At 38.6% G+C, this 26,095-nt stretch overlaps 1 long non-coding RNA gene across 1 annotated transcript in view; it reads left to right on the top strand.

Annotated features, from left to right (window-relative positions):
- The first annotated feature begins 8,129 nt into the window (after positions 1 to 8,129).
- The window catches only part of LOC129268400 (uncharacterized), a 32,340-nt gene continuing 14,374 nt past the window's right edge, over positions 8,130 to 26,095 (top strand). Inside the window, exons 1-2 of the long non-coding RNA XR_010294590.1 lie at positions 8,130 to 8,457; positions 8,816 to 9,024. This is a non-coding gene — a long non-coding RNA (uncharacterized LOC129268400). The remainder of the gene's footprint in view (positions 8,458 to 8,815; positions 9,025 to 26,095) is intronic.

Below are 26,095 nucleotides of genomic sequence, written 5' to 3'. Positions count from 1 at the left end.
TCATTCTCCCAACTGTCTGATCATTATCTATCTATCTATCTATCTATCTATCTATCTATCTATCTATCTATCTATCTATCTATCTATCTATCTATCTGTCTGTCTGTCTGTCTGTCTGTCTGTCTGTCTGTCTGTCTGTCTGTCTGTCCTTCTGTCCTTCTGTCTGTATGTATGTATGTCTGTCTGTCTGTCTGTCTGTCTGTCTGTCTGTCTGTCTGTCTGTCTGTCTGTCTGTCTGTCTGTCAGTCCGTCCGTCCGTCCATCCATTCATCATCTGTCTTATCTATCTGTCAGTCCGTCCGTCCGTCCATCCATCCATCTATGTTATATCTGTCTATCTGTATCTGTTTGTCTCTGCATCTGTTTCATTTTGTGTCTCATATTTTGCATCCGCTCTCTTTTTTTATTTTTCTCTCTGTCTCTTGTCTCCCATCTGTTTACCATTATATGATCTCTACTCCTCACTCACTCTGTCGGTAACTTCACCTTTCCGCTTCATTTGATGCATTTCAAACAGATGATGTCATTAATGTGTGTTTGATTTATGGTGTCTGTGATCTCTCAAATTTACAAACAAAATCAATTCCATTACCAAACTAGGTGCCTCTGGCCATGAATAGTAACAGATCCCTGCTCTGGCCATGTTCATGTAGAAGTCTCTGACACCGTTCTCACTACCTTCCTAAAACCAGTATAGTGGAAACTAGTTTAAAGTGTAGTCATAACGGTCAAAGCGATCTTCCAAACCGGTGCAGAAAACCACCTCGCGATGTAGTTTTCCAGATTGCTTTGCCTCGTTAAAATGGTTTTAGCGTAAGTGAGGACACAACCGTTCTTCGCACATTTTGAGTGGGCTACTCCACACGACAGGTGTAGAATGCCTTCGCTGTAGTTTTGATTTTCGCGCGAAACGTGTCACCCCACTGAGAGCATTTCCATAGCAACAAGATCGCTTTACGTGAAGTGATTTTGAAAACCACTTTCGTGTGATCAAGTGGGAAAGCTAGCAAAGCGATCTTTTAAACTGGTTTCCTGAATCGGTTTCCAGTAAACCAGTTATAAAAAGCGTAATGAGAACGGTGTCTCTTTCTGCACAGCAAACCTCACTTGCAACCAGGCAACTCCCCGTTGCAACATATCCGGATTTGATGTAATCACAATATGCTTACTGCCATGTACTTTTTTATTGTAAAAAAAAACACCAAACAACAACCATAATAGTGATTGGTTAAATCATGGCGGTAGCTTTTCTGCCTCCATGGTTAAATTTTCAACATTTTGTTTCAAGCTGCATGCAGTATTCTTTTTATGTATGATTCCCAAATAAATTTTGCTTCTTATTTTACTGTTCTGGAATTTGTCTTTCTTATTTTACTGTTCTGGAATTTATCTTTCTTATTTTACTCTTCTGGAATTTGCCTTTCTTCCTGTTTGAAAGGAATATTTCAATCAGTGATAGTGTGAAGCATATAATAAAATGTGTAACTTTGTATGAAAACTATGGTGTCTGTTTTTCATTGTCATCGGGATCAGAAATGAGCGGAACTGTTTTCTTTTTTACATTGCAAATTTTCTACACTTATGCAGACCTGCCAACCAGTACGTTTTAGGCGTATTTAGTACGTTTTTGCAACCAAAATACGGCAGTACGTTTTTTCTTTGAAAAATAAGTTTTTTTTTTACAAAATCGTAATTTATTGAGAAAAATCATCTCTATAGATATGTCTCTATTTCATAAAGATATACACATGTTTCAATGTTTTTTTTTTTCATCTGCAAGAGCAGTGCGCATTTTAGCTTGCATGCAGCTTGAGCGCCGCAATTAGCGAGTGCGCCAAGCATTTTATTATGAAATACACTTTTTTGGGGGAAAAATACATTTTTTTTATCACAGAATACAGTTTTTTATTCCCAGAGGTTGGCAGGTCTGCTTATGTACTATGCTGGTCCAAGGGTGCAATTTTTTTGCACTTCAACCAATCATGAAACTGGTTATGACATTTGCTATAATTTTACAATGATTTGTTATGACATTTGCTATTATTTTACAATAATTTGTTATGACATAAATCTTCAGTAAAGAATATAATTATAAGATGAAGATCAATAATTTTCATAGAAATAGAAATAGAAATGCTGATCTAGGCCCCGTTGCGTAAAGGTTACTATTATGGTAACTTTGCCATCCAATTGTAACGATAAATTGCCAATTCATCTACTGCCAACTCCTCCACTCACAACAAGGTCTAGTTTCATTTAGTCTAATGCCATTCCGTCCATCAACATTTCGTCTAACAACCATTTGGTCCAGTAACCATTTGCTCCAATTATCACTACGTCTAATCACCATTTTGTCTACGACCATTTCGTCTTATAACCAATAAGCCAGTTCACGGTTAGCTCATGATCAACTTTTCTCCAATGACCTTTGTGATTTTTCATTAGGATAAGCACTATCATTTTCAAATGTAGATGTTGCGTAAGCTTTACTGGTAGAGTATTCAAATTATAAGAACAAAAGGCATTGTATAGACCAGGTGACTAGAATAGTACATCAGGGATAAAGTTTGGAAATCTGTTTTATTGTCTGCCTTTGGCACATTTGACTATTGTTTAGGCTACTGTCAAATACCAGTGATTATGAAGGCTCTATTTATTACTCTTCAGCTTGGACGTGATAAATATTTTGAAAGGAATACATGAATAATCATCAAATCACAAATGCCTATGTCAGTGAATTTGAAAGCCACCTTCATGGTTGTCTCCAATGACCTTTTTCTGCTCGTGCGCAGTTTACAACCGTGAACAGGCTTATTGGTCTAATATCCATTCCATTTTTATTCATTTGCATAATTTAACACTTCCAATTAGACCAAATGGTAAATGGACTAAATGGCTATTGGACAAACTGGTTATTAGACGGAATGGCATTAGACAAAATGAAAGTAGACCATGTGGTGAGTGGACGAACTGATGGTAGACGGAATGAAAGTAGTGAGTTGGCAATTGGACAAATTGGTATTAGACGAATTGGAAATAAACCAATGTAGCTACCATGGTAACGTTGATCAACAGCCAATCAAAATCATCAAGGATTCCATGTAAGTTACCATTGCATGGCAAAGTTACCACCATGATGGTAACTTTCATGCAGCGGGGCCCTGACACAAAGAATGTGCTTTTGGCTATCAAAATAGCATTCTGCGTCAAGATACCCGAGATCGGCACAATGTTAGGTGGATTTCCACTGATGTGAATTGGGTACACGTAGATGTGAAATGGGCCTGAATAGAACACTAATTGAGTGACTCATTGTACAGATTCACATCTCTGATGATCTAGGGTCGTGTCCAAATGCTTTCGCTGTTTTGTTCCTAAATTAGTTTGCTTTATCGAATGGGCGCCGTGCATGCAGTTGATGGATCTTTTTGTCTTCAGTGATATGTACATTTGTGAGTGGTGCGCGTCGTTCATGCACCAATAGGTTTAATTCTTTATAGTTTACCGGTACAATTGAAAAATCCATTATTTCATCTAGTTTGTTGCTATTTTTGTACACAACTCAGAAATCATGGTTAAGGGCCCCGTCGCAGAAAAGATGCCATTATGGTAACTTTGCCATCCAATGGTAACTTGCATGGAATCCTTGATTTTGATTGGCTGTTGATCATTGCTACCATGGTAGCTACAATTGGATGGCAAAGTTACTATATTAGTAACTTTTATAAAAGGGTACTGGAGTGTAGCCAGGATTACCATCCATTTTCATTTTTTATATTCCATGCACTTAAAAACCAGGGTTGGTATTCTGAGATCCATTTTATCTTCATTTTATCTCTGTAAGACACACCTATTTTTTAATCAATATCCAATTAGAAACGCGCTTTTATAGCTATCATATCACTCAACCAATGGGAATCCATTCCAATAGGAGGTGTGGCGAAGGAGTGAGATTGCGTCAATTTATTGACTTCAAATACGCTTGCACTATACGCTTGCGCGTCTTTCAGAGATTTCTTTTTAACAAAACTGACAATACTCTAATCTTTTTTTCGAAGTCTATTTCGCATCTTTTCAAGCATCATTTCAAAGACAATTTTAGTCAAGAAAAGTCGTATGAAATACTTCCCGATTTTACAGGAATAACTTTAAGGTGTTGTTCTCAATGAATATATAATTTTTCTTCATTTTCATGTCAACATTTGGAGTTAATTTACCTAGAAATATTGACGAAATCAACGTCGCGGAGATAAAATAGCCCCTACCCTCTTTTAAGTTTATTTTATGTTTTCTTCAAAGTAACTTAGGCGCAAGCACATCACCCGCGTTGCAATGGCCAGATACACAATGGGTTTGTCTACGCAGGCACTGCTCTGTTGCGTATCATCATAGATACGCAAGATAACATTTATACGCAAGATAACATTTTTAATTTTATCTGAGAGATAAAATGTCATCTCAGAATATCAATTTCATTTTAAGAGATAAATAAAATATTTTAAAGATAAAATGACCTCAGAATACCGCCCCAGTTTTTGCCTTATTTACTGTGAAAACAGTGTTCTGTTAAAATAAAGCAAACATACATTGTATACATGTGATAATAATATTTAACATTTATTTGGCGCCAATTGTCTCGTTGCCTATTCAATTTTGCACTATTACTCCGGCTGTAAGTCCAGCTGCTGAAGGCGCTTGGTGCATTCAAGGAATTAATCCTGCTGGGCACCCATTTACCTCACCCGGGTTGAGTGCAGCACAATGTGCGTAAATTTCTTGCTGAAGGAAAACATGCCATGGCTGGGATTCAAACCCACATCCCTCAGATTTGAAAGATGAGACTCGTAACCACTATTACTTTACGTTTTATAACACTTTTGGGTGTTGAACTGTAAAGTAACACTACAATGTTACTATTGATGTAGTCTCAATGTTTGGTGTGGTGTAGTTTAACACTTCTAATTTTGCAGTGTATGGTGTAGGCTAGTCTGCAGGAACAGACCTTTTGAGAGACAGAAATTTTCCGTAAAAAGAAATGGTCTTTTCCGTTTCGGAAAATCTGTAATTCCGTTTCAACTAGATCTAAAAATGGAAATTCTGTTTGTCACTGAAAATTTACACAGCAAAAACCTGAAATCCGTTTTGCAAAGGTGAATTCCATGAATTTTTACATGAAAAGTATAAGAACCGAACAGAATTTCCATTTTATTTACCAGTAAAATGGAAAATCACTGTCCCTACCCTTGGTTTTCGCGAATTGCATAGGGCATAATGCAGAGTCTGAAGTAGTGAGACTAGAATCACCATGTACTGTGGCAGGATCTAGTTTCTATCTTATTCGATACAGAGCCTTTGGTGTCTAGTCTTCACTCTAGACACGGTATAATTAATTGGTTAAAGTGTCAGATATGAGTCTGTGCCTGCAGACTAGGCATAGGCCTATGGCTGCGTTTATGCGACCTCAAGCCAGAATCATGATTTGAATCATGATTTGAATCATGATTCAAAACACAAACATGAATCACAATACCACAGAATCAGCATTCAGACGACCTTCATTTTAAAGCTGTTTTTCCTCGGATTCGGACCGATCCAGTGCGCATCACAGTGCGCAGTTTAACAGAGGAAGTTAGGTCAACTTTTTCGCACGTGTTTTGGCTCTCGAAAAATCAATCCTGTACCTTCCGAATTCAGTCTATTATACCACAATTTGTTTACTTATTATGCTTCTTGTCGGTTTATCGAAAATTGTGTTCGGATGTAAATTGTAGCGTAGATCCAATTTCATATTGACACTTGTTAACTCAACAACAATTGATATCATTGTCTGTTCAGTTAGTTCATTTACTAGTTCACTTGAAGTTGAAGACATGACCAAAAAAAAGAAGTGGACGATGCGATGCCCAACACAGAATGCATGCATATCATATCATGTATAAATACACTGAGCACAGCGCGTCTTGAGCTTGGCAAGAGTCAAACCTAAAGTAGCCCGACACAATGACGTCATAGAATCATGATTGTAATCACGATATCGTTTATTCGAACATTTTCGTACGTGATTCTGCAGAAACGTCTTTCCAAACGCCCCTTTTTTCGTGTTTCATGTTTGTGATTCTAATCATGATTATATTCAATTTCGACTAAACGCAATCGTGATTCTGCAGAATCGTGATTTGAATCATGATTCAGATCATGATTCTAGGGTAAAAAAGTGGCGGATAAACGCACCCTATACATGTAAGTGTTAGTTGTGTATCTAGTATGGCCAGATATTTGGTAAGTTTATTGTGAAAACATGGGCCTTCTACTCAGAGTCCTCAGAGTAATAGGTCCATGGTGAAAAGGATAAATTCTCAAATGGATAGATGTAATATTCTGATATATTTCCATGAAGATATTGCCGGTATGATTTAACAAATTGCATACAATATGAATCAGCAACAAAAAAAAATCAGTAATAAAACTTAATTTGATAAAACAGAATGGTAGCGTATCAGTTGATCTGATGATATTTGCTCTTGACCTCCTGGTTGCTATAGGTCCATGGTGAAAAGGATATATTCACGAATGGATAGATTAAATATTCTGATATATTTCCATGAAGATATTGCCGGTATGATTTAACAAATTGCATACAATATGAATCAGCAAAAAAAAAAAAATCAGTAATAAAACTTCATTTGATATTAACAGAATGGTGGCGTATCAGTTGATCTAATGATGTTTGCTCTTGACCTCCCGGTTGCTATAGGTCCATGGTGAAAAGGATATATTCACAAATGGATAGATGTAATATTCTGATATATTTCCATGAAGATATTGCCGGTATGATTTAACAAATTGCATACAATATGAATCAGCAACAACAAAAAAATCAGTAATAAAACTTCATTTGATAAAACAGAATGGTGCTGTATATCAGTTGATGTTTGCTCTTGACCTCCCGGTTGCTATAGGTCCATGGTGAAAAGGATATATTCACAAATGGATAGATATAATATTCTGATATATTTCCATGAAGATACTGCCTGTATGATTTAACAAATTGCATACAATATGAATCAGCAACAACAACAAAATCAGTAATAAAACTTCATTTGATATTAACAGAATGGTGGCGTATCAGTTGATCTAATGATGTTTGCTCTTGACCTCCCGGTTGCTAGCGGTAACAAGATTAGGAGTAAATGGGTTTTCCAAGGTCCAGGCCACTGATAGAAATCCCAGATAAACTGGATTGCCTCCCTTTCCGGTTTATCAACTTCAGCAAAACTATCTTGCTTATGTTACTGCAGCTTAAAACTATGCGCTATAAAGTTTGGCTTGTGTTGATAATCTTTTATTGTGCGTGCACAGTGACTGTTTTCTTGTTAAAGAGGAATGAGAGATTTTGATGAAGGATAGATTGATATGATGAGTGAATAAATGAATGATGGATGGTGAAAAAAAATGAATAGTTGTCCCCTTCTTTTGTTTTCTCTTCCCTACCCCTTCCCGGGGGGGGGGGGGGGCACTTCCATTGACGAGTGGATACCATGCGTGACCATTGGGTCTCGAAAAGCAGCCTAAGCAAATATTTTCCATATTCTGAAAATGCACCCCCTTAACAAGTATTGGCGTGTGAAACCCTAACCTGAACAAGTAGGCCTATTGGAAACAAAACGATACACTTGGCAAGTATTCTCTTTCCACATCACTTCCTCTATTCCTTTCCCTACCTTTCCCGCCCCCTTTTCCCGACCATTTCCCCATCTCTTCTTCACTTGTCTTTCCCATCCCTTTCTTTATCTCCATCCCATCCCTTGCCATCTCTTTGTTCCACCACCATTCCCCATCCTTCTAGAGTTTTCCTTATTATTTTCACCTTCCCCCTTCCCACCCCTTCCCCATCCCTTTCCCCAACCCTCCCCCTACCCCACCCACCCTCCTCTACCCCCCATCCCTTCCCCACCGATTTCCAGGTAGGGGCAGTATACTCTCTGTCAACAGTGATTGCACCTTTTCCCATCATCGCCATACCCTCCCTTTCCAGCTACTCCAGCTAGAACCACTCAACACAAGGAGACCCCAGCCAGCCAGCCAGCGTGCACCCCGCAATAAAATGACATCACACTGTCCCGTTGGCCAATATCACACAGCATTATCTGTCTATACACACAGAGCATATCTCCATGCAGAGACACACTGGCACATTTTGCTCTCCTCGATGCACGCTTGAGTATTGCTACATGCTTTGTTGGAATACTCTTTTCGCTCTCCTCTCGCAACTGCCTAATAGTGCCTAGTGGAGGTTACTGGGGCTTGCTTGCATTTCTCTGGTCAGCCTTCTGTAAAATCTATCCACTTCATTAATTTCATTTTCCCCCGATCATCCCGGTTTGCTTGACAGCTCCGTCTCCCATCCTTCCATCCCAGCTCGGCTGCCGTAATGCCAGGCAAGGTCATCGACGCAACGTAAGCAAGCACCGCGTCCAGTAATTCCGACTTATGTTAATTTACCGTGATTTTCCAGGCTGCCGGCTGACACGGGCCGGGGATCAATTTATTCATAGATTGGCTTTTCGTAACAGAATGCGCCTCTGTCGTCGTCCTCGTACAACCAGGGGAAAAGCAAATTAAGATTTTTGCCATGGTAGTGAACGTGGCCCTGCTCTCTCCCCGGGATGTGTGTATCTTTCCGAATCACAGCGTTTTGTGATCTCTCACTTGCACTTCCTTCCAGTTGACATCTGTCAAAGAAACACCATTCACAATCACTGCAAAATTTATTCCTTTGTACCTGATTATTGTATGATCTCTTTTGTCATTGCAGGGTTGATACTAGGCCTTTAGAGATGTCCGTTGTCTCTTGATTACTCCTCCGATTGACAACCTTATTGTGACCTTCGATACAGCCCCTGGTGCTCTTCATACGTTCATGAACGAACCTTGTAGGAGTTTCATTGTGGAATAAACTCAGGAAATCGTACAATTTGGATTCTCTTACATAGTAGGTTCTATGCCTTTGAACTTGAAGCAAATGTAAGTACAGCCAGATGGCTTTATATGCTATGCTTAACTCTTTGCATGCTGAATCAATTCTGGTGGAATAATAATGCTAATTGTTAATATGATATTTTCTCTGAATCTAGATTTCCATATATATAAGCGACCCGATATCCGAACCGATTTCGATTTTTCAAGTGAAAAATCTGAACCGATATCCGAACCTACTTTTGCCCCAACTTACAACATTAGTTATAATTACGTTTTTAATAGGGAAATGATTTGATGAATTGACACTATTTACATTTTATTTCAGGATGATAAATGTATGATTAATTACAGACAGGCTGTATGCTTTTTGATTTTGAATAATGCAAATGAGCTCCATTTGTAGCTATCAAATGGAAATAAAATATAGTATTCCTAATATCTGAACAGCTACACACTGATTTCAATATTGGAAAATAAGGAACAGTGTAGGAAAACTTGAGGGTGGAGGAGAGAGAGGGAGGGGGGGGGGGGGGGATAGAGGGAGGGGGGAAGAGAGAGGGAGGGGAGGAAATAGGCAATAATTATCCCAATATTTGAATATTTGTCTCACACTGATTTCATCTGAAATTTTTAAACAGTGTAGAAAAAATGAGAACGGGAGAGAGAGAGAGGAAGGGGGAAATACAAGAGACAGAGGGGAGGAAATTGACATCAATTATCTAAATATTTGAATAGTTGACCCACAGTGATTGCAATATTTACAAAATGTTTAAAACAGCATAGAAAAAAATTTGAGTGGGGAGGGGGGGGGGGGGGAAGAGAGAGAAAGGGGAAGAACAAGAGACAGAGGGGAGGAAATTGACATTGATTATCCAAATATTCAAATATTCATCCCACACTGATTTCATTTGTTAGAAATTAAATAGTGTAGGAAAACTTAGGGAGAAAGAGAGGGGGAGGGGGGAGGAGGGAGGGGAAAATAAAATAGAGACAGATAGGAGGAAATTGGCAATAATTTTCCTAATATTTGAATATTTGTCCTGCACTGATTTCGATATTTGCATTTTTTCTTTAATAGTTAAGAAAGAATTGAGGGCAGGGTAGAGAAAAGGGGAGAAAAAGAAAAGAAGGGGAAAATACAAGAGACAGACAGTCCTGAGGAAATGGAAAATAATTATCCTAATATTTGAATGTTTGTCCCACACTGATTTCAATATTTGAATACCGGTATTTAATGTAGGAAAAGTTTCAGGGGAGGCATTAAAAGGGAGGGAAAGAGAAGGGGAAAGATGGGGGAAAGAAATGGAAGGAAGGGGGTTATGAGCTACGGAGAAGAGTAAGAAAAAAGAAGAGGAAGACAGATTTAATCGAAGTAAAATCAGTTTAAAATTTAACTTGGAAGATTTGATCACAATTACATTGGGAGTTGCTGGTTTTATTAAAGGTGTTGTGGTTTACAAGGCTTACCTACTATGTCATAATCCGAAAATGCTCAAGGACTTAAACTTCATATCATAAACTTCCAAACCTATTTTGGGCTCCCCCTTCGAGTTTGAGCTTCTCGCCACAGGACGGCCCTGACGCTTCGATTTGAACTTGAACTTGTGGAAAGTGCTCTTTCTTGTATGGTTGAGCCATTTCCCCCCTTGTTCAGAGACAAACCTTGTGACTGTGCTCAATTAAATTATCTCTCCGACTGGTGCTGGGTGAGAAAACTTCCTGTATATGACTTAAAGGGACGGATCAACTGCGAAATTTTAGAGGGCGGCTGTCAGTGTCTCTTTGAGGCCATTCTCATTGCGATTTCTAACACTAGTTTACTCGAAACCGGTTCAGGAGAGCAGTTTGGAAGATCGCTTTGCTAGCGTTCCCACTTGATCACACGAAAGTGGTTTTCAAAATCACTTCATATAAAGCGATCTTGTTGCTATGGAAGTGCTCACGGTGGGGTGATAGTTTCGCGCGAAATTCGAAACCGCAGCGTAGGCATTCTACACCTGTCGTGTTGTGTAGCGGGCTCAAAATGTGTGAAGATCGCTTCCCGGAAAATGGTTGTGTCCTCACTTACGCTAAAACCAGTTTAACGAGGCAAACCGATCTAAAAAAACTACATCGCGAGGTGGTTTTCTGAACTGGTTCGGAAGATCGCTTTGACCGTTCTCACTACACGTTAAACTAGTTTCCACTAATCTAGTTTTAGGAAGGTAGTGAGAATGGTGTCTATTTAATACTTATATTAGCACTGTTGCAGTTTTTGTCTATCCTGAATAGTGCTGCTAACTCCTTGGTTGCAGTTAGAATACGATTTAAAAAATTGATTAAAATTATTATGTTTAGAAAATGAAGTTTACTGTATGAAATAGGCCTAATAACAATTCTAGTGCATTGATTTGGTTTGATTTGATTTATTGATTTCCGTTTCACAATTGTACATGATATGATATTAACATAACAAGGTCGAAAATACTGCAAGACATAATATAATATATATAACATAATCTTAGATTTGAGGAACACAATTCAATAAATAAAGTTACCTAAGACGACATTCGTATTTAAAAGTAAAACAGAGGGTGTTGCCCTTGTGGTCAAGAAAGAATACATTGAGTGAATTTGAACATTTCTTCTTTGCCATTCATGGAAATACGATTACAATTGTTATGATTAAAAAGAGAATGTACTGTTTTAAATTATACCATTTCTAGTTGCATGTTCATGGGACCGTTAAAAAAAAGCCATTTAACTTTAATTGACAACGTGACGAAGGCAACCAAAAAAAAACTCTTTGAAAATTATGCAAATTGAAAACTTTTTGTATATATTTATATTGATATTTTATTTTTGAAGTACTAGAAAGAAATTAAAATTGAAAATGTTTGCCAATTTGAGAAATAAAAACCAAATTATCTTGACCTTATAATATAGACATCAACTGTATGGGTTAGTGCTGTCTGTGAACTAGAAAGACAGTATTTTCAATCAGGGTCGACTTCCTTTTGCCCTCTGACGTTCCTGAAAATGATATTGGTCAGTGTTTGTTAAATTCATCAATGATTTTATTCCAGGAATGGATCATGCCTCGAGGCCGATAAACTCTCTGGAACATATACCAGGGTTCATATAGGTTCAGCAAATTTCTTGAAAGTTAGAGATGGGCGCTGGAAGGGGGGGGGGCTCCTTTTTCAGAAAAAAAAGTTTCAGGGAAATTCAGAGAATTTTGACAATTTCTTCATAAAAAGTCATGGAAATGACATGGGTTGGGGAGGGTCTTTTTCCAGAAAATATTAATGGAAAATCAGTGAAGGATTTTGACAACTGATTATTGAATATTGCTGGAAATGACATAGAGGCTCATTTTCCCCCAAAAAAAATTATGGTCAATTTAGGATAGGGTTTGACATTTTTTGGCTTGAAAAGTTATGGAAAATCACATGTGGGGCGGGGCATCTTTTCCAGAAAAAAAAGTTAGGGGAAATTCTGGGAAGGATTTTGACAATTAACTGAAAAGTCATGGAAAAGACATGGGGGCGGGGTGGGGGAGGGCTCCTTTTTCGAGAAAGAAAAGTTAGGGTAAAGTCAGGGAAAGAGGGGGAGGGGTATTAAGAGATCTGGTATTTTGACAGGGTATTCATTGACTAATCCTATACACTGATGTGAGGATTGATAGTAACTTTGTTTTCAAAGCACTGTTATCTCTTGATACTGTTACACTAAGTGTTTTTCAATGATAATTGAATTAAAAAGCATTGAAAAACCATCTTTTTGGTAGTTTGTTTTAAGATTTAAAGATAAATGAAAGTAGTTGCAGTAAACACTGATTTCACAAGAAAGTTACGAACTCATTTTGAAATCGTCACCACAACTGGCATTTATCTTTAATTCCATAATTTCATTTGGTAACTGACTAACTGTTTTGGACTGTATGGAAAAAGTACCGAAAACGTACATGTAATGATAATGATTATAGTAGTAATATTAATAACGATGATACCAATAATGGTACTACTACTACTATTAAAAAGAACAATAATAATATAGCTTTATAAAGAATATTGAAGGGGAAGTTCACCCTGAAGAAAAGTTTGTTGTAAAAAAAGCAGAAAAAACAATTAAAAATATTTGTGACGGTTTGAGGGAAATCCATGAAAGATTAAGAAAGTTATTAGAATCTTAAGTTTTGGATTTGTGATGTCGTAAACGAGCAGCTGCCCCATGTGTTATGTTATGTTATGACTTACATGTATGTTATTTAATATCAAATGGTTGGTGATGACTTATTTGTGTTTTCTTTTTAGGAACGGGTGTGAAATGATTGGTCTATTGTTATACTGAATGTACAGTAAAAAGATAAAATACCATTTTGAATTTTCTGAGAAAATGACATTTCATTTATTTTCACCATGTATGTAGGAAAGCTGCTGGCATACGACGTCACAAATCATATGATTAAAATTCTAATAAATTGTTTATTCTTCGACGGATTTTTCTCAAATCTTCAACAGTACATTTATTATTTTGTCTGCTATTTTTGCAATAGACCTTTTGTCAGGGTGAACTTCCCCTTTAACATAATGCACAAAATAACCAGTTGAAATGTACATGTATATTCACCAGTTGCAAGTCATATAGTTTTACCCTAATCAAGGTCTTGTAGATTGGCTCAATAATTACAGTCCAACCTCGCTTCCGAGTGCGTGTCTTTTGGTCTGAAAGACTCAATAAATGGCCATAATTAGAGACATGATGAAGCAATGTGATTAGGAAAAGGGGCGAGGCTGATACAGCCCAAGGACGTCAAGTAGGCATGTCCCTGCGTTTGTCACGCCCATGCAGTCAGGCAGGCCAGCGTTGCAACAAATCTATGTCTTTCTTTGCTTGTTCTTCGACTGGTAAACCCATTTCATAGCTATCGCTTTGGCGTGGCCCTGGTTATTAGCACCCAAATGACATCACCAGTCGAGCGCTAATGCGTATCCATTACTGCGCTAACGAACTTTGGCAGTTACATTCACCCGACGTCTCACATTGTCAGTCCCACGTGTTCATTCTTGTGTCTCTGTTTCGTGTTGTAGTCCCACGTGTTTGTGTTTTTGTTTGTTATGAGGTCAGTGATGTTGACGGATGTACCTGTGTAGGCCGAGAGTTGGGGGTAACTTTAATAGCACCCTGACATCAGGCCAGTTCACAATTCAAATAAATACATGTAGGCCTACTGTATAAGATTGAATGCTCAGAAATTTTCTATTCGAATCGCAATTTTTGGTTGTCTACAAACATACCCATAATCAGGGCATGCATGTCACAATTCACAAGATTAAAAGTTAAGCATGATTTGTTATCAGCATTTATAAAGAATTCCTTTTTTTTTCAAACCACAACATTTGACCTGTCTTTAAACAAACACATAGTCAGGGAATGTCAGAAGTCAAATAAATAGGCCTACAAGATTACAGGGAGCATAATTTATTTCAACAAACAAAATTCTCCTTTATTCAAATCATAACTTTGCTTCATCTTTAAAACATATAGATCTGTTAAATTGTTTTGGAAAGATTGCAAGAGACATCAAAAATCACAAAAATCCTTCTCTGGTCACTTTTAAATCACAACTTTTGACTTGTCCCTGAACATATAATAGTTTATGACGTTATCTGACTCTGTATTTTCATGTTGAATGATGTTTGTTTAAGTGCAAGGCACCTTTGTGAAGCAGGTTTTCATATAAACTAAACAGGCCAACTCTGCAGTATAAATATGAAATATATAAAGTAAAATAAATAAAAAGTATCCTTGAAATATTTTTGGCAGATGATACATGTATATAGACGTGAAAGTTAAACTTGCAAAATTTTGAGTGAACTTGCAATGATATTTAATTCTGACATCCATAAATGTAAGGTAGGACCTTACTACCGGGTATATGTATATTTGCTATGAGTCGTATTATAATCATCAATGTTTAAAAAAGTTAAAAGCAAATATAGTGGACCTTTGAAACGAGGCAGCAGGATTACAAGCCCCACTACTCCTTTTCAATTTTTGTAGCTGTATTGTCTTCCCTAGCTGTATAGCCATTTTGTATCCCATTTTGAAAATTGCTAAAGAAAACAATTAATTTTGTCCATCTAGATTTCTCCATCACGTTTTGTATGTGAAACGGCTTCAAAACGGCCACTTTTACACATTTTTTACAGATTTGCTCACCGTGAAAGCTTCTTCAAATCTAGCTGGTGACTTTCCTCTGAGGTCCGTGCTTTAAATTAGGCAAGGGAGTTTTGCCCTGTCCCATTTGATGTCAAGGATATTAACCACCCGTCAGTTTGATAGCCTCATTTCTATTTTTGATGAGATAATAAGCTTGGTATTATAATTGAAAGGTCAGGATTCTTGAACATGTCTATCATCAACCAGAAACAAGACACAAAATTGATTATGTGGGACTGAGATAGATTTGTAGGACGCAGTGAACTTGTCTGGCCCAGCTGATTAGAGCATCGCCACCACCATCACCACCACCACCACTACAATGAAAAAATACCCCCAAATTTTTGTAGGCAATTATGAAATATATGATAATTGTTTTTTTTGTAGGATTGTGAAATTTTTAGTGTAGATTATGCTTTTATATTTATATAGAAAGAAAATCTTGAATCCATATTACTACACCTGTGTGGCAAGTGTAGATAAAAGCTTTGCCAAAGGACGCAAGTGCTGCGGTGGGATTTGAACCCCGGACCTTGTGGTTCAAAGTCCGGAGACTTACCCACTGAGCCACAACACCACTACTAAATCATTTTGCATGCAATTTTGCTTTAACCAACAGTTCATAGCTTCACATTTGAACCAATTGTAGGTTGGTTAAAATGTTTCTGTCTTGTGAGGAAATGATCGGTCTACCTTACTGATTATTTAAAAACGTAGTTCAAACAGATGTGAGAGCGTTTGGTCTAATTTCTTCTTCTAAGAATTTTGCCAGACTCTTAAACGTCTAGGAGCTTGTAGGGAGAGATCGGGGATGTTTCAAAAAACGGAACTCAGACGAATTGATTGCAACTTGTCTTTCAGCCAATCAAAAACATGCATTTGATTATGGATTGACTTGTGATTGATTTTTGCAGTACTTTGTATTGGAGGCAAGTTACTGTACTGCATTCCTGGAATCTGCCCCGGGATATTGATTATTTTTCATGCATGTTTAGAAAATAATACTGGAGGCCTATATGATAGAATCTGAGATCATATAAATTCATACAGTGCATTGATGCAATCTTACAAGCTCTGATTTTCGTTCTTATATTTTTACGAGATTATGCGGAATAATTTTCCTGGTATCGCATCGCAATTTGCTCCACAATATAGACTGTTACACAATATGAAGTCTTTTGTGTAGCATATTCTTACATGGGACTGTACAGAACGCAGTTGAGGACTTGTCTTTTATGACCAAAAATGCTAATCAAATTTGAAATTTAAACCAAATTATTCCCTGGAATATCAAGATTTATGTAATCTCCATGACTTCGAAAAATACAGTAGCCCTAAAAAGTAGTGAACTCTGTGAAAATTGTTTTATAGGAGATGTCAATTTCCTTTTCCAAGCCCCCATCATCAAGTTGGTAGTTTGTTTACTATGAGATTCAAGATGTTTGTATATTTTCATGGCCCATTGCACTACAAGAATGACCCAGCCCCCCTCTCTCTCTCTTGGGGTTTATTTATGATTGGTCGAATGTCGATTTGTCCAATTCCAAACTTGACTCTTATCATTTGGTCTACCATCAGTTCATCCACTATCCACATGGTCTAATTGCCATTTTGTCCACTCACCATTTCATCTAATAACCGGTTGGTCTAATAGCCATTTAGTCCATACATCATTTGGTCTAATCGGACTAAGTGTTAATTGCGCGAAATGAATTAAGATAAAATGGATACTAGACCAAGTGGTTATGAGACGAAATGGCTGTTAGATGAAATGTTAATGGACGGAATGGCATTAGACTAAATGAAGGTACCGGTAGATCAATCATGTGATGAGTGGACGAGTTGGCAATTTACCTCTCTTGGTGCAGGAACAAGAGAAAGCTGTCAAAAGAAGTTCAAGTACATGAATGTATTAATGGTTTATTCATTGAGAATCAACATGACCAGTATAGCAAAGAGTATATAGGCTACATATTTGCAAAAATAAAATTTCAAATATGATATAGAAAACTCATATTTCGTATAAAATGATTACATTTAGTAAATTGTATTCACAAGAATCACACGATTTTTTTCAGTATAATAATCGTTTATATCTTTATCCATTATATACATTAGACAACTTGTTAGAATATGGAACGATATTGTACAGTAAGTTTTGTATTAAAGTCTATGGGGACTTCATCAGATTTTAGCGCATCATGCAATAGGCTCAAATGTTGCAAACATTGTCTCGTGATGCAATCCAAATACGTATTTCTAATGCACGGCTAGGCCGATCTAATATCTATCAGTTAGTCACTCTGTAACCCAGGTCCATTTTATAAGTCGAAAACATTCCCTTTAAGATGCTGCCCCATACAAGTCAAGTTCCCTCGCAGCAATTACGTCATTGCACCGGGCAGGAGACAGTTGCTATGGCAACGCGGATGTGGGAGCCTGTATGAACTCCATCTTCATCAGGCCGAGCTTCTGACAATGGAATGTGAAATATGCCTGTCGTACATTACGCTGGACCATGAACCCAGACTGGGGTGTTAATTAAATGTACCTTCTCTCCACACCCGGCTACCCCGCCCTAGCGATCCAAGAGGAGAGCGTGAGTGTGTGTGAGAGAGAGAGAGAGGCAGACGGACAGACAGAGAATGTGTGTGTGGAAGAGAGCAAGAGAGAAAGAAAAAAAGAGAGAGGAGGAGAGGTGATTACCCTTGCTTTAGGGGGGAAGAATATAAATCTTCAGTTTCAGTGTAAATATGTGTTGATGAAATATTTTTGAGCAAAGGTCAAAGGTCATAGAGGTCACCCTGATCAGGTTCGTAAGCATTCAAGGATTACTTCCTACCCAGGTACCCATTTAGTTAAACCTGGGTCGAGAGTGGCAAATGTAGATTAACACCTTGCCAAAGAACGCGAGTGTTGTGGTGGGATTTGAATCGGACCTTGTGGTTCAATGTTTGGAGACTTATCCCCTGAGCCACAGCACCTTTATTTCCAATTTGAGAAATCTTCAATATTTATAGTCCCGTAGTTGCCCCCCTTTGCTTCAATAATTAATAAACCATCCATGATAAAGATAATTTACAATTGAAAAAAAAGGCTCTAAACATTTTATTCATTGATATAATGATTTTCACATGAAAATCATTATATACCTTACAGTATTTCCTGTCAGGCAATTAGTGTTTACAAAGCACCAATAATTGTGTAATTATCTGCTCTAATTATTCCGTAGGCCTACATATAGCTCAACATTTATACTTGTGTACTATTAGATTTATGTTGTAGTACACTCTTAAAACACAAAAGGATGGAAAAGGGCCGAGGATGGACAGCAATTTTCACCCTTGTTAAGGTCAAGTCCACCTCAGAAAATTATTGATTTGAATCCAGAGAGAAAAATTAGACAAGCATAGTGCTGAAAATTTCATCAAAATCGGATGTAAAATAAGAAAGTTATGACATTTTAAAGTTTGTCTATTTTTCACAAAATAGTTATTAGTCACATGCAAATGAGAGAATCGATGATGTCCCTCACTCATATTTCTTTTGTTTTTTATTGCTTGAATATTACAATATTTTGATTTTTACAGATTTGACAATAAGGACCAACTTAACCATAAAATGTTCAGCAATGGTAATTCCACATGTTCAGGGCAAAATAAAACTTTGTTTCACAGGACAATTGAGGAGAAAGTTAGAATAATTCATAGTTCATGTAATAAAAAGACAAAATAAATAGTGAGTGGATGACGTCGTCAGTCTCCTCATTTGCATACCGACCAGAATGTGCATGTAACTGTTTAATGAAATGAAGCGAAACTTTGAAATGTAATAACTCTCTTATTTTACATCCGATTCTGATGAAATTTTCAATGTTGTGCTTGTTGGATTTTTCTCTTTTTGAATTCAGTTCATCTTTTTGTTGGGGTGGACTTTTCCTTTGAAGATGCTATCAGTCTTCGGTCCTTTCAAAGTGTGGTTTACATCTTTCCGCCCTTACTTTTTTTTAGAGTGTGGGGGCGTCGTGGTCTAGTGGTAACGACTCTCGTCTTTCAATTTGAGGGACGTGGGTTCGGTTCCCAACCATGGCATGTTTTCCTTCAGCAAGATACCTACCCACATTGTGCTGCACACGACCAAAGTGAGGTGACCGTGTTTCCGGTAGGAAGAAATTCCTTGACTGGGCCTTGAGCGCCTATATGGCATCCCGGCCACAGCTGGGGGATTACTAGTAATATACCAAAATAAATGTTAAGTGCAGTAGAGTATGTTATTAAATATAGTAGCTGCGCTATATTAATGGTCCATATTATTACTGTACATGTATACCCAAGACTTGACTTAACTGGTATGTGTATGCAGTTGCCGACTTTTGTTCTCCCCAGTTTTGCGAACCAACCAAGCAAGCAATATCTTAAATAAAAAAATACCACGCACGCCCGCTGTGAGCATAATCAGCTCTCACTTACCGATCACCCTGGCTCGATTGTGACACTTCAAAAGTTGTACTCTCAAAATTATAAACAGTAGGCTTATGTTATTTGGGTCACAGTCGTAGCATGGTGCGGGTCCCGGGGTGGCCAATTACGACAGATTCCATAAAAACAATTGATGTCGTCTTATATTTTCTGTACACACTGTTGATGTCTGTTGGGTATTGTTATGGTCACTTTAAGGATGTTTTAAAGGCCGGTTGGTGGTATGCCATGTGGCCAATTTGAATAGCAACAGCTCAAAGGGGAAGGTCACCCTGACGAAAAGTTTTGTATAAATAGCAGAAAAAACATGTTGGTGAAGGTTTGAGGAAAATCTATTAGAGATTGAGATTCTTTTTCTGCTTTTTCTCCAAGCTTGCTCTTAAATGGAATGAAAATCATTTTCAACCTGGAGTATCCCTTTAAATCATTAGGAGTAGGCCTATTTGTGATACATATTGATATCTTGAATTTTAAAAGGGGTTTTCTTTCATAAAATCAATTCATGTACGTTCACTTATGATCTTTGCATAATTACATTTCAAAATACTCATTCACTGTTATATAAACCTTTATCCTGTACTTGTCAGCTATTTCAGAACCATGATAAGAAGGGGGGGGGGGGTGCCCTCTTATTGAATGCTCCGCTGGAAAATTAACATGACCTTGATTTAAATTGCACTGGGAACTTAATTGTCACTAGAATGCACCACATACCTCTTATCTCTGATTTTGAATTAAAATATTGCGTGCTGATGTTCTTTCACAGCAGCAAAAATTGGATGATTATAATTATGATGGTTGAAACACTCGACTGAAAAACCGTCAAGTGCCATCTTTTAAAGTGTGCTTGAGTGAAGAGAGGAGGGGGGATAATCTCAAGAGCAATTATACTCCTGATTGGTTTGAGTTTAGCACACAACAAGGCTATGATTTATTGATTCATTGATGAGTGGGGAGAGGAGGATGAGGAGAGGGGGAGGGGAGGAGGGAAGGGTAGGAGAGGAGGGAAGGGGAGGAGAGGAGGGAAGGGGAGGAGAGGAGGGAAGGGGAGGAGGGAGGAGGGGACAGGGGAAGGGGGAGAGGTAGAGAAGATTGTGGCCTTGGGGAGGGGAGGAGACTTCAAGGGAGAGGGGTTCAGTAGGTGAGGGAGAGGGAGGGAGGGAAATAGGGGGGGGGGAGGAAGGGAAGGTGGGGCAGGGGAGAGGGAGGGAGGATAAGAAGGAGGGAATGGAAGGGAAGGGAGGAAGGGGGAGGGGAGGGATGGAAATAGGGGGGGGGAGGAAGGGAAGGTGGGGTGGGGGAGAGGGAGGGAGGGTAAGGAGGAGGGGATGGTGGGAAAGGGAGGTAGGGGGAGGGGAGGGATGGAAATAGGGGGGGGAAGGGAAGGTGGGGTGGGGGAGAGGGAGGGAGGGTAAGGAGGAGGGGATGGTGGGAAAGGGAGGTAGGGGGAGGGGAGGGATGGAAATAGGGGGGGGAAGGGAAGGTGGGGTGGGGGAGAGGGAGGGAGGGTAAGGAGGAGGGGATGGTGGGAAAGGGAGGGAGGGGAGGGATGGAAATAGGGGGGGGGGAGGAAGGGAAGGTGGGGCGGGGGAGAGGGAGGGAGGGTAAGGAGGAGGGGATGGTGGGAAAGGGAGGTAGGGGGAGGGGAGGGATGGAAATAGGGGGGGGAAGGGAAGGTGGGGTGGGGGAGAGGGAGGGAGGGTAAGGAGGAGGGGATGGTGGGAAAGGGAGGGAGGGGAGGGATGGAAATAGGGGGGGGGGAGGAAGGGAAGGTGGGGCGGGGGAGAGGGAGGGAGGGTAAGGAGGAGGGGATGGTGGGAAAGGGAGGTAGGGGGAGGGGAGGGATAGAAATTGGGGGGGGGGAGGAAGGGAAGGTGGGGCGGGGGAGAGGGAGGGAGGGTAAGGAGGAGGGGATGGTGGGAAAGAGAGGTAGGAGGAGGGGAGGGATGGAAATAGGGGGGGGGGAGGAAGGGAAGGTGGGGCGGGGGAGAGGGAGGGAGGGTAAGGAGGAGGGGATGGTGGGAAAGGGAGGAAGGGGGAGGAGAGGGATGGAAACAAAGGGAGGAAGGGAGAAGGGAAGGTGGGGTGGGGGAGAAGGAGGAAAGGAGAGGAGGAGAAGGAGGAAAGGAGAGGAGGAGGGGAGGGAATAGGTGCAGGTAGAGGTTGCGTAAAGGAAGAATGAGTGAAATTAATGGTAACAATATTAGTAAAAAATGCAAATGAATATGCATAAAGTGAGTGTTCATAAGAGAGAGATGATGAAGACATGGCAAGAAGAGAGGAAGAGAGAGAAGTATAGAGATTGGAAGAAGGGAGAGAGAGCAAATGTATAAGAGGGAGCAAAATGTAGAAAGGAGAAGCGTGAGCAAAATGTAGAAAAGAGACTGGAGAGAACTCTCAAAGCAAAGATTTTGATGAGAACAGGCGTTGGTTGTTCCTGGAATAGATTCAGGCGAAACGCCATAGCCAGGTGTCTGAGTACATTGTTGTATACACAACCTGTCACCAATGTTTAGATCTTTATCAGATATGAACATATAGAGCAGGCAGAAAATGGGTGCAAGGCAAATCGGGACTGAAGGAGAGGGATTTATGGAAGAGAAGATTTTTTTGTGGGGGGGGGGGGTGGAGGTTAGCCTGCAAGTACAGTCTGCAGGTAGAGGGGAGGTGAGAGGGTGGAGGGGGGGGGGATTAGTCTGAAGGCACAGACCCATTGTGTTTGCTTAGTGAATAATACAGAGTCTGAAGAATGAGACTAAATTTACTTGTGTACATGCAGTACTGTGGATGCTTTTGTACACAAACAGATTTTGGAGTCTCGTCTTCATTCTAAACATGGTATAATTTCTTTAAGGGTTAAAATTGTGTCTGTGCTTGCAGACTACAAGGCAATCAGCATTGGAGGAATGGGATTTGTGGAGGGAGGGTAGAATATAGTCTGCAGGCACAGACCCTGATTGAAACTTTGATCAGCAAGTGTGTCTCCACGCAAAGACTAGCACATACAAAACTTGCTGTTTCGATTTGAGCGAAAGGGCCTTCAGTACACGAGGCATGGGTAGGCTGCACATTCCAGAACCTTAACTCCAGTGAAGGGTTTGCACGGCAGACTAGGTAGAATACAGGGGGAGGTGGAAGGGGGAGATAAATAGGGGTTAGGGGAGGGTTTGAGAGGGGAAGGGTTGAGGGGGAAATTGAAGGTTGAGTATAAAATGGTTGGTATAAGGGAAGAGGTGAAGAGATTGATTGATACCCCTTTCATAAACCCAATTATGCAGATAATATCTGCATAATTTGGTCGTAAAATCGGAGCGGGACCAGAGTTATCCGCATTATTTCGATGCTGCAATTATCCGCATAATAGCGGCATCGGGCCCAGATTTTGACTTTATGAACGCATTTCCAAAGTAATGCGGATAATTGCCATGGTGCGGTCACAAAGGTCACCCTTTTCCAGCACAACCCCATCGGAGGGGACGTGTGCAGTTGCCATGACAATTATCCGCTTTTTTCAGGTCGGGCGCTCGTAAAAAAATAGTGCGGATTATTTTCGGAGTTTGTGGATGCAATTTTTATTGAATTATCCGCATTACTCTTAGGCGGATAATTGGAGGATGGGTTTGTGAAAGGGGTATAAGTTTCTGTTTTATAGGTGACACGACATCTGCTCCTGCGACATTTGCTCTGGTTTTATTAATATTTCAGAGGTCATAGGGTTAGAGTAATTTTTGGCTCAGAATAAAGTAAACATTATGATTAGGGTTTATTCAGTTGTGGAGGTTATATTTTATGTTTGGCTTAAAGACCAAGTCCACCCCAGAAAAATGTTGATTTGAATAAGTAGAGAAAAAAACAATCTAGCATAATGCTAAAGATTTCATCAAAATCGGATGTAAAATAAGAAAGTTATGGCATTTTAAAGTTTCGTTTATTTTTCACAAAACAGTGATATGCACAACTCAGTGACATGCAAATCAGAGACTTGATGATGTCCCTCACTCACTATTTCTTTTGTTTTTTACTGTTTGAATTTTACAATATTTCACTTTTCATAGAAATGACAATAAGGACCGACTTGACTGAACCATATAGTATTAAACAATGCTAATTCCACATATTCAGGGAGGAATTGATCGTTGTATCACTTGACAATGAGAAAATTATAATATTTGATATTTCATATAATAAAATACAAAAGAAATAGTGATTGGATGACGTCATCACTCTCCTCATTTGCATACCAACCAGAATTTGCATATAACTGTATTGTGAAATTCAGCGAAACTTTAAAATGTCTATTTTACATCCGATTTTGATGAAATTTTCAGTGTTATGCTTGTTAGATTTTTCTCTGTCTATTCAAATCAACTTTTTGTTTGGCTGGACTTGTCCTTTAAAGCTAAATGAACGTAGTTGCAGTAAAACACTGATTTCGTGAGAAAGTCTGTAAAACCAAGGTAAAGTATTGATATATCATCGTGGATCTAGATCTGGTACAGTTACATAAACTGAACTTTGTGAAATCATAATATCTAGCTAAAAAACGATCACACTGAAGATCGCCAACACAGATAGGCACACGTGGGACAGTGTATTATTATTGCTGGAATAAAGACCCGACGGAAGTGACCGAATCCGCGCTTATTTTGCTTATTTCTCAGCAATTACACAATTTCTTCCAGAATCCTTTGGCACATATTTTTTATTCATACAAACAGACACTTTGGTGATCATTATATTAAATTATGTAAAAAGTCATTTTGAGATCGTTCCCAAAACTGGAATTTATCTTTAAAGTGCAGATTTTCCATCGGAGCAATTGTTGCCAGAGCTAATGTCATGGAACCGTTTTATCAAGACTAAAGGGAAAGATTGAGATGTTGAAAGAGGATAGACTGGAGCAGATAGGAGGGGTGATTTTTTATCTTTTTATTTTTTGTTAATTTTTTTTTTATTTGAATTGAATTGATCATTTATGTATTCCATTCTCATAAAAAGATATTTACACAATTATTACAAACAATGCATATGTATATGCAAATATTGAAATCGAAACAATGTATAGAGAATGTTCATCATTTACAAAGATTAATAACGGAAAAGGAGAACCTTTGGAAAAGCCTGATATGGCTTTGCAAAATAATAGTCCTCACAAGAATATGTATAATTCACATTAATATTTTAGAACGATTATACATCAGAAAGTTAAAGAAAAAAAGACAAAGAAAGAGACAAAAAAAATACAAGATAAAAAAAGATGAATATGGGTGGGTGAATTATCATTTATACTTTGAATACAAATTAAATTTTAGCAATTTTTTAAAAGTTGAATTGGATTTTATTAAACTCCTTGTTAATGGTATCTTGTTCCAATGTATAAGGGTTGAAAGTAGTACCAAAGCTGAACTGTCAAACCAAACAGAGGTTTGCCGAACTTGGCACTTCCAAACCGAACAGAGCCCAACACAAAACATTTCTAGATTATTTCCTCCAAAAATATCTTGACTAATTTCTGCCTAAAATGAGTCGTCTCCAAATGCCACTTGCTATTAATGGAAAGACTCTGCAACACTTGACACTATTTAGTACACTATAAGTATTCTCTTCAAAGGACAAGTCCACCTCAATAACAAGTTGATTTGAAAAAGAGGAGAAAAATCCAACTAGCAAAACACTGAAAATTTCATCAAAATCGGATGTAAAATAAGAAAGTTATGACATTTTAAAGTTTCGCTTAATTTCACAAACAGTTATATGCACATCCTGGTCGGTATGCAAATTGGCAGACTGATGACGTCACCCACTCACTATTTCTTTTGTATTTTATTATATGAAATATGAAATATTCTAATTTTCTCCTCCTTTTTAAGTGAAACAAACTTTATTTTTCCTTGAACATGTGGAATTACCTTTATTTTAACAGTTTATGGTTAAGTTAAGTTGTTGCTTATTGTCAAATCTGTAAAAATTGAAAAATTGTATTATTCAAACAATAAAAAACAAAAGAAATAGTGAGTGATGGACATCATCGTCATCGACTCTCTCATTTGCATATCGCTGAGTTGTGCATTTAACTGTTTTTGGAAAATAAGCGAAACTTAAAAATGTCATAACTTTCTTATTTTACATCCGATTTCGATGAAATTTGCAGCGCTATGTATGTTTGATTTTTCTCTATCGATTCAAATCAACAATTTTCTTGGGTGGACTTGACCTTTAAGTCTTTTTACTCCAAACGTGCACACTATATGGGTTAATTTATCCATGCACCCCCTAACACCTGACACTGTGTAAATAATGGAGTGTATGCGACGAGCTAAAAATGGATTGCCGAATGAGACAGATGAGTAAACAGGCATTTTAGCGCTTTTTCGTGAGGCCTGGTTCTCCTGCATCAGCTGCATGTGTACTATGAAAAGCTTTTTCATGCAGAA

This window comes from Lytechinus pictus, chromosome 9 (genome assembly GCF_037042905.1).
Source record: "Lytechinus pictus isolate F3 Inbred chromosome 9, Lp3.0, whole genome shotgun sequence".
NCBI classification, from domain to species: Eukaryota; Metazoa; Echinodermata; class Echinoidea; order Temnopleuroida; family Toxopneustidae; genus Lytechinus; species Lytechinus pictus.
This window is presented reverse-complemented; position numbering and strand designations above follow the sequence as displayed.